Raw genomic sequence first — 9843 nt, forward strand, 5'->3', positions numbered from 1 at the left:
TTTTGAGCTATGTCTCTGCTGTCTTTGTGATCTGCTTCAGGCAGTGATCCCTGTTCCTGAGCAGGATGGTGACTGCTAGCGCAGGGTAACTTTCTCCTTGGGGAGGTCAGTTTGGGGTAGAGTCAGAATTCAAGGCTCTGTGAAGGGCCAAGGTTCTACATTGTTTTACAATTTCAACTTGATCTGGAAATGTGTAAGCTTTCATTAAAATTTATCTTTAACATGCAAATGCTTGATGTAATAAAATACAGACTAGATAAGTATACCTACTTAGAGTATAAATTAAACCAGAAGTAATTAATTTTACAAACAAATTTAATTCTCACTATAAAAATATTTTTAAAATTCCATAATTAGCTATCAAAAATTACTTCCTTTATGCTGTAGGATCAGTAGCACTATATTGGTACAGAAATAAAGAGGAACAGATTCCCAGTATTCACCAGATCATTGTTATCACCAGCATAAAACAATCTCTCTAAAATTTTGACTTTTCACCTTTTTTGCATAGTAAGTTATTATTAATAAAAAATATTTTATTATTTTTTTCAAATTAACCTCTCATCAAATAGCATTACACTGATTGAATTTCACAATCGGTGTTGAAATAGGTACTAGCCGATAAGACTTAAGAATATTGTAACTATTCTGAATGAATTTTGACTGCTTCACATTTATAAAAGAAAGAAACCTAATTCTTGTCATTTGTCCAAGTCCAAATACTGTTAAGCTGATAAAAACAAGTTGTGCAGAGTGAAGGACAGATATAAAATTCAGGTGGTTGAGCTGCCTTAAACTCTGTGTCTGAACACTGAGCTGTTGATAGCACTTGCCTCTAAATGTGTGGGTAAAAGCAAGATTTTTGAGGAAAAGTGTTAAAAGCACACCCAGAAGCATGATGGTTGAAGTTGACAATGTACAGAAGTAATCACTAGTCCTAAAAAATATTAAATGTATTTTTTTTTCCCCACCATAAAGCCTAATGTCTTGGCACCCAAAGAATGGCTGTAGATATTACTGCTTGCACTGGGTAAAAGTCTTATATGAGTTTATAATCTACAGCTATTCCTCTTAATACACTGACAAAAGCTGATGATGCCTTCTGAAATGCCTCCTTTGGTGGACTGATAACACTTTTTGTTTATCTGTGCTTAAAGATGTGCAAATATACCCAGACAAGCAAGATGCAAAGAATATGGAAATCCTATTAGCACTTCTTCACACAGTTTTGGCACAGCTTAGGGTCAATGCTTGCCTCCTAGAACATGTTAGTTCAGTGTCTTCATCTACTTTTTAATTGTGATTATTTACAATATTTCTGTTCTTACATATTTTTAAATTATGTTATAGATTTAATACAACAGGTGTGACTGGATGCCTTACTAATTTTGTATCAAACAAAAACATTTTTATGGTTTAAGCTTTAGATGTTTAGACTTTTGATATCAGGTTTACTGAAAATTGAAAAAAAAAATCAGTAACAGGTTGAGAGAGTTGCAGGTAACTGGCAAATGCAAATCAGTCCCTGTGTTTTGAAAGCCTAATGTTGAGATACCCAAAGAAGCTGCTTTTGTTTCTCTCAGTAAAGGCTATATATTCCCCCTGCAAGTTTTTCCCTTCAGTACTTCTGCAAGCTGAAAGAAGTTCCTATATACTTGTGTTTCAAATTAAAATCCTTGTACTTTTTACCTTTGTCTAGTTATAGTTTGCTTTGTGGTTTTAAGAGTTTTTAAATCCCTGCATTCATTGTACTGAATATTTTTTGTTGTTTTGATAGAAAATTGTTCTCTAAGTCTGGAGAAGTCTGTTTCTCTGAAAATAATCTATTGCAGTGCTTCAGGATTCTTTGTGGTCATGGTTTCTCCAGAAGTTTAACATATAAATTGATTTTAAGTGTTCTTATAGCTGTTATTATCAAACAAAAAATCTGCATATCCCACAAGTACAAAAATGCAACTGTTTTTACTCATGCAGCTCAACTGCATCAGCTGTAGGTCCAAGATTACCTTTTCATGTAAATTTAAGGAGCTGTAGTTGAGCGTATGAAGAATTACTTTAGTTAGCAGGTTTATATCATGAAGCTTAAAATAAACTTTTAGATGAAATTGACTGTTTATTTTACTTTGCTTACTCTGTGTAATGGTGCTAAAATTTATAAAAGGTATCACTTCGGAATATTTAGGTTAAGAGCATAAATCAAAAGTGTGTGGGTTCTGTTACCTCAGATGATCACTATGTTCTTTATTAAGAAGAGGAGGAAAATATTCCTGTGGCAGGAGCTGTGATTATGTACACTGGCTTTGGTTCAGTACATCACTTAGATTCTGTCTTAATTTTTGGCTGATAAACTTAACATATGCTTCTGATAATGCATGTTTTTCAGTGCTGTTCTGAATCAGGAACTACTTCAATTTACTTAAAACCGATTAAACACTTAGAAGTCATTAAAATGTTTAGAAGAACGATGTGTTGGAGTAAGAGAGGGCATTAATTTGGGGATATGTGTTTTGTTGCTGTTCCTTTGTGTTGGCAGTGCCTCACCTCAAGTAACTGTGAGTTTGACAATGTTGTGTGTCACTGTTTTGCACACAGCCATATCTGAATTCATGTAGGTATCTTTGCCCTGATTTTTTTCCCCTTTGAAGCCTAACCAAGAGCAGTTGTTTGACAGAATGGCAGATTTTGTGGCACATTTTCTTCATGTTCCCATACGTGCTAAAGATGCTTTTTCTCAGGTAAGAGTAGCATTTTCAGTGGTACACGGGTGGCTGCTGCATTTTGGCACATAAAAGCATTAATTTGACACATAAGCCAGTGTACGAATGTACATAAGCACTGTGCATCCAGATTGGCAGATTTTGGCTCCAGAAGACAGCTGGAAGCACTTGCATGTAAGTACCTGAGAGAGAGAACAACCAGAACTGGTGAAATGAAATTATTAAATTATGTGATTTTTAAAAGCTTTTTTTTTTTTCTCTAACAGAAGTTTGTTGTGACAGTTCACTTCAATATTTTTACATTAATTAAAAAAGTTACAATATGAAATCTTTTTTGTAGACATTTTAGATATGGTGTTATTTTGTCAAGTGTATCCTGATATCTAAGTCATTGTGTTGCTTTTTGGGCAGTATTTCCTGAATCTATTAAATATGTTGGTGATGACTTTAAGGAGGGATTGGTAGACTTAGTTTTTCGGTGGGTATCAGTTACTGGTAGTTTTTTTTTCCTTTCCCTGAGGTATATTTTGTCCAGAGTACCAGCTGTGCATTTCAGTGAGAACCTATTGCCTTTATTATCTGTTGCCTTATGTGTGTAATTATACATAGAAAATGCAGTACTAGAAATAGTGATGTCAAAGCTAGCTTTTTCTGTTCAATAATAATAATTATCATGATTTCTTAATACTGGTTGTAGGTGTATAAATATGAATAAATATTTTAAAACAGTACCCTGGAAAGGAATCTGAACTAATTGTCCATGGCATTATTTCTCCTTAAGAAAAACAACAGTGGATCAAACAGCTCAAAATGGTTTTTGCAAAAGCAACTGTTTGTAGGTGGCCTTGAAGGTATCTCTCTATAAAAAAGAGCCATTTCTACAAACATTCTTACAGAATTCAGACTACACCTGTCCTAGAAATTTCTATTGGAAGTAGTATTACATTGCCATTAAAGGAAGTAGTATAATATTACCATTGAATACCTGCATGTTTTGACAGTAAAACTTTATGATTTTTAGATTGCATATGTCATTTGATATCCATTCCAAAACTTAGATTTAGAGCAGATTTCTATCTTTAGTGCTCATTTATTTAGATTTCATGACAATGTGGATTTCATTATCTTATATGTTGAAACTGATTGACAAATGCAAAAGAAATATGTTTTTGAAGTAAATGTAAAATACAGAGATATTTTCTCAAAATCTTTCTCTGTGTCAGTCACTGTGTGTTGGGCAGAATTTTCTTTTTAGTTACAGACAGAGAAAATTGTATGTAGAAAAAGATCACCCTGAAAAATTTAATTTAGAGAAGGTTTATATACATCAAAGTTATACATGCTCCAAACTCCTAAAGGGCCTTTAACTTGGAAGAGCTGGATAAGCCCACAGCATTCTCTGTAATGTGTAACCACTATAAACAGATAATGGATGGATTTAAGTGAAATCTAGTCAGAGCAGAAAAAATCTCAGAACTCTAGGAGACCACTGCTATGGCACAGAGTCTGTGTCTGCATGAAACTTACGGTGTGGGAGCTGTGTGAAATTCGAGTGGAATGAAGGCTGAAAACCACTGAATAAAGTAAATTAAGTATTGCTGCGAGAGTAATTCGCAACCTCAAGAAAACATATGCAAATGTATTAAATTACCAGAACTGGAACAACCACAAAGTAAGGATATTCACCCATGTGCAAACCCAAGCAGAAGCAGAAGGGAGATAGCAAAAACTGTTCTGGTTGACTTTAAGTATATGAATGTAATTATTTCAGTTAACAGGCTTGGATCTCATGCCTAAAGTTGACAGTGGCATAAAAACTTGCACATTTGAGACAGGAAATAAAGCAATTTTAATTTCATTTGGGGATATTCATAGGGTGGTTTTCAAAATTCACATAAACGTTTTTCTAAACTTTTTTTTTTTTTTAAATTTTAGGTCTAAAACCAAGGAAATGTTTGTGGAATAAATGGAATCTCAAAAGCCTTAAGGCTGCCACAGTAATTCTTACTAGTAAAGATGCTACTGCTAAAATACAAGCTGGTGCATCTGCCAGTTCTGCAGCAGCCACTTAGTCTTGTAAATATTTTAAACACATAATCCATGTGACCATAGACTTTGGAATTAAACTTATAGTGCACTGCAAAATCTTAATTGTCAACAAAAATTGTTACTTATACTTTCAGTTTATTTTGCACAAACCCAAAATGTTAAAACAATTCAAAATTAAATGTGAATTTTGATCAACTCTAAACATATATCCTGCCAATATATTGATAAGTCAATTTGATTAAGCTGTGAACAAAACATTTAAACGAGCTGCTGATAATCCATCTTGGTTTGATTTGTCAGTTTTCTTATACTAATGACAGCCACTCTTTTTCTACTCCTTTCTCTGGTATCTGGATCCCATTTTCAGTATGTCTTGTATTGTAGCCTCTTTTACCCCCTTGTTTTCACTGTCCCGATGGATCAGACCTAGATTATTATTATTTCAGTCTAGCCTTCTCTTCTTTCTCATGGCCACTATTTTAACTTTTTTTTTTTAACCTTCTTGTGTTGATGTTGCTTCTAACTTGCTCCCTTTCTGAATGTTATCCAGCATTTTTTTCCTTCAGGGTAGCCAGTTTCTTCTCTCTTCCCCCTTCCTGAAATTACTGTTTTCCTTCAAGCATCTACAGCCACAATTTTATGCAACCAATGTTCTCTTAATCCTTTTTTCAGTCTGCACCAACCATAACCATAACTTTTCTTATCCCTGCCTTTTTCCCCCCATCATTTGTTTTGTTTTCATGGGCTCATGTGCTTTTTCTGAATTTAGATCATTCCCCATTCATCAAGGTAGGAAAACCTTATTTTTGTTGCAAAAGAATTCAGAGAAAAATAATGGAGCAAAAACTTCTAAGTTTGCATTCCCAATTTTCAGTGACACCACTCTGATACGTTTTCTCTACAACTACATTAAATGCTCAGGAAAAGATGGTGGGCTGTCTCTTGTGTCTGTTCATGTTAAGGAGAGGAGGTTTGGAACGTGCTGTACTCGGAAATCCTGAATTAATGAGGTACTGCAGACACATCAGAGGATGGGAAGAGTCCTGTCATGGGCCATTATTTCCACAAAGCTTTCTCTTGTAATGTGAAAGAGTTGTGTGAGGCTATCTAGGCAAAGTGGAGAGTTCTTCTTGAGACCTAGCTGAGGGATTTAGTGTCTACAAATGGATATGGCTTTATAGAATCTCTGTATAGGTTGCCTATGCACAGTTCACTTAATAAAGTGAAATATCTTGCTGTCATTGTTTATTGCCCGTTAGCTTTCCTGAATAATTTTCCTTTTTTACTTTAGTGTTTCTTTATAAGTACAATTAATGTGGTTTCTGTAAAATTGAAAGTCTGTGTTACTCTCATCAAGTTACAGTCTTGAAAGAAAATTCTTGTTTACAGAATCTTTTCTTTGTGTGTTGCTCAGTTTGCTGTACAGTGTTTAGAAACAGAATTGTATCTGTGTTTTTGAACACAGGAACATTTGGGTACCTTTTTAAACCCAAAAATCTAAACCCAGTGGAAACATTTGCCTGATTTTTATAAAATCTAGTGGTTCCATTCCAGTATAAACATAGTTCCTTTTAGAGCTTGATACTTTACTAGTATATAGAAACAAAAATATGAAAGCAAGTAGAAAGTGATTATTTGTGAAGCAGGGTGAATAAGTCACCTCAGCTGTTGATGAACACGTCTGACCTCAGGCTGCTTGTTATAATGACAATAATTTTGAAGTCACTGCAGCTGTTGTCTTGATGGTTTTTTGGCAAGATGCAATGACTTTTTTTTCTTATGACAATAAAATAAAAGGGAGAAGCCTTACTATTTTAGCCCTTCCAGTAGTGATCTACCTTAGGCTTTCAGAGTGCTCACAGTTTTGTTTAATAATCACTTGTTCTCTTTCATGGCCAGTGAGAAGTTAGTTACTTGTTCAGATTCACTTTTGTGCCTGGTGAAATCAATAGGAATAAGGTGCATAGGCAAGTTAGCTGAACTATTAATGTATCTTACACAACAATTGAGTGTCCATGGCTTTCAAATGTTCCCTTTCCTCTAACAGTCTCATCCCATTTTTTTTGTACTGTGCAGTAACGTCACAGTAACTCAAGAAGGTATAAACAGGCTTACCCTGTTTGCTGGGGTGAGCAGAGACCCTGATGTGGCACAGGGGTGTCCTGGGAGCAGCAGAGGTCACTGTGAATGTGGGTGCAGACAGCTGCAGCTCCTCTGCTGCCCTGGTGTGATTAGTCAGGTAATTTCCTAAGTCAGATAATTTGTGTATGTTTGATGTTTTAGCAGTACATACCAGACTCAAACTTGTTTGTCTTTTTTATCAAATAGGACACTGAAAGTGTCTTGCTGAAAGTTATATAAGAAATCTGTAGCAGAGCAAGGTTTCAAAGGCCAATAGATGAACCCTGAAAACTCAGCAGTCACTAACTGAGGACTGAATTCTTTTCCATCAAAACTGGTGCTGTCCAAGGTAATAGTGAATTGTGTTTATGTTTGGACAGCCAGTTGTAATTCTAAAGGGAATTGGTCCTGAATTCTGATTAAAATTATGTGATATAACATTATAAAGAACATTTCTAGGGGTAGGAAAGCTATTACTAGATTAGCTGAAAGAAAAGGTAAGTGAATCTTCTGTTCTGCTCAGTGCTGGTGACACCAGACCTGGGGAGCTGTGTTCAGTTCTGGGCTCTGAGTACAGAGACGTGGACAGAAGAGAGCCCAGGGAAGTGGCACGAAGGTGATTGGGGCTGGTGCATCTCTCCCATGAGGAGGGGTGGGGAGCTGGGACTGTTTAGCCTGGGGATGGAAGGCTTAGGGGGAAACTTAACAATGTGTATAAATTCCTGAAGGGAGGGGTGCAAAGAGACCTGAGCCAGGCTAACTTCTGTGACACTAACCCTTATGTGACAAATTTATGCATCTTCTAATTCCTCTTCTTTTCTGGTTAGCACTGAAGTAAAATAATTATTTTCATGAGAAAGTAATTTCATCTGAAGTGAGTGATTTTGTTTCTCCTTCTGTATTGGGTCAATCTTTTCAAGTGCCAGGTCTCTAAGTAAAAGTGTTTCCCTAATGAAACAACCAATCTTGGTGAGCTGGGATTGGCCTTCCAGGCAGAATGGAAGAAACTCTCCCTTTTTAGGCCTTGAATGTAAGCAGTTATGGAATTTCAGTGTCTGGAATGCTTAAGATTTACAAGCTAGCTTTCCTCAGACAGGTATTGTGAAGTTATTTACAGAGACTTAACACTTGGTAGTTTTAATACTATATTAATCCCCCAACCCCCAAATATTTAAAATTAAATTTTGCTGGTTTATGAATTTCAGTGTTAAAAAGCTTTTTGAGAAATTTTCCTGGGGCAATATTTATAAAGTTAGTATAAGTGTCATGTTAAAAACCTAGTACAACTGTTTGAATATTTTTCCCATCTAGTTTCTGCTTTGAGTACAGTCCTAATCTTCAAAATTATCAGCACAGAGAATTTAGCATCTTTTTCTGCTAGTAAATTCCCCTTCCCTGCTGTATTAAGTAAATATATGTATAACTGTAACCATTTAAAACTCATCCAGTGATGTAAACAGTTGTACTTCCTTTTTTGTTGTTGTTGTTCTTATTAAATGTTAAAAAAAAATATATTTCTAAGTGTGGATCTCACCTCTGATGACGACTTTTCGTAATTTGTGGAAAGTCATCTAACTGGTCACTTCCTTTTTCTACATGTTAAATGTTACAAAATCATTGGTATTTGATTTCATGGTATTTGAAAAATTAGTAGTGAGGAGATAGATTTCATAGGTTTATGAAATATTTCGATTGCTCAGATACTGGTCACTGAGTGCAATGAAATACTGATGTTTTTATTACTTTATTGATTTAACGTCAACTTACATCTTGCTTCAGCTTATTAAAAGAGAATATACATATTTTCTTCAAAAAGTAATTTAAAACACAGACAAGTGTATTTTAATAGTCAATTGATCAACCATTTAGTAATGTGATTATTACAGATGCTATGCAGAGCCATGTTTTAAGGTACCTGCAACAGAACTAAAAGTGAGACTGTATTGTACCATATAATATATTTTAAAGGTCATGGATATTGTCCAATTGTCATTTTTATTGTGTATGAAATGTATTTACACCATTTTGCATACCTTTAAAGAGTCACAAGTTATGAGACAAATATGTAAGTATCTCCCTAACAAGGAGATGTGTTTTGTGTAGTTTTTTGAAGGGATTGTTTCAAGAAAAATAACTTCCTTATGGAATCCTAGACTCATTAAAATAGGAAGAGTAGTACTGCAGGTCTCTTGTCCTATCTCCTGCTCAAATTAGGGCCCACACTGCTTGTACTGGGCTTTGTATTTTAAAACCCTCCAAGAATGGAGATTCTGCAGCCTTCTCTGAGATTCCTCAGATGAGATTTGCTCATTTGTGTCCCAGAGCGTTTATCAGCAGTAATACAGAAGTAAATAAGCAAACCCTTTCTAATTACAGCTGCTGAGTAATGGAGCAGTTTCTGTGTGATGGGAGTGGCTGCTGTAGGTGCTGCTTTGACCACAGGAGTTGTGTTTCCCTTCTGAGCCTCAGCCTGGACATACTGTGTAGTGTCGGTGGGAAAAAAGAAAAAAGCTCCAGCAAAGCCAATGCCTGTGAAGGAAAGGCAAAGAAATCGCACTTGAGCTTGGCTTTTATAACCCTTTTTGTTTGGGTTTGGTATTATACAGGCTAGTAATGAGCCATTTCCAGACATGTGTATCAGTTTCTTTATGTATAAACATATTTCCCTCCAACATGGTATATTGTATGTTAAAATTGCATTGGATTGTGACGTAATTGATCTAAGAGGCTTTTGTGAAGATTTCTGACATCTTTCTGAATTGCTGTTAAAATCTAATAGATTCTTATTATCCTTGTCTTCTAATAGTTTGCTACTGGAGATCATCACTGTAAATTTTCTGTTTATTATTCTCTGGTTTTAGCACTAAACGGATTTTTTTGAGTCAGTATTTGAGAATAGATTTTCTAAGATAAAGATACATTGACAATTGCTCAGTTGTAAGGATATGTGAGTGGG

The sequence above is a fragment of the Pyrgilauda ruficollis genome, unplaced genomic scaffold, assembly GCF_017590135.1.
Source record: "Pyrgilauda ruficollis isolate IOZ18807 unplaced genomic scaffold, ASM1759013v1 scaffold23, whole genome shotgun sequence".
In the NCBI taxonomy this organism is placed as follows: domain Eukaryota; kingdom Metazoa; phylum Chordata; class Aves; order Passeriformes; family Passeridae; genus Pyrgilauda; species Pyrgilauda ruficollis.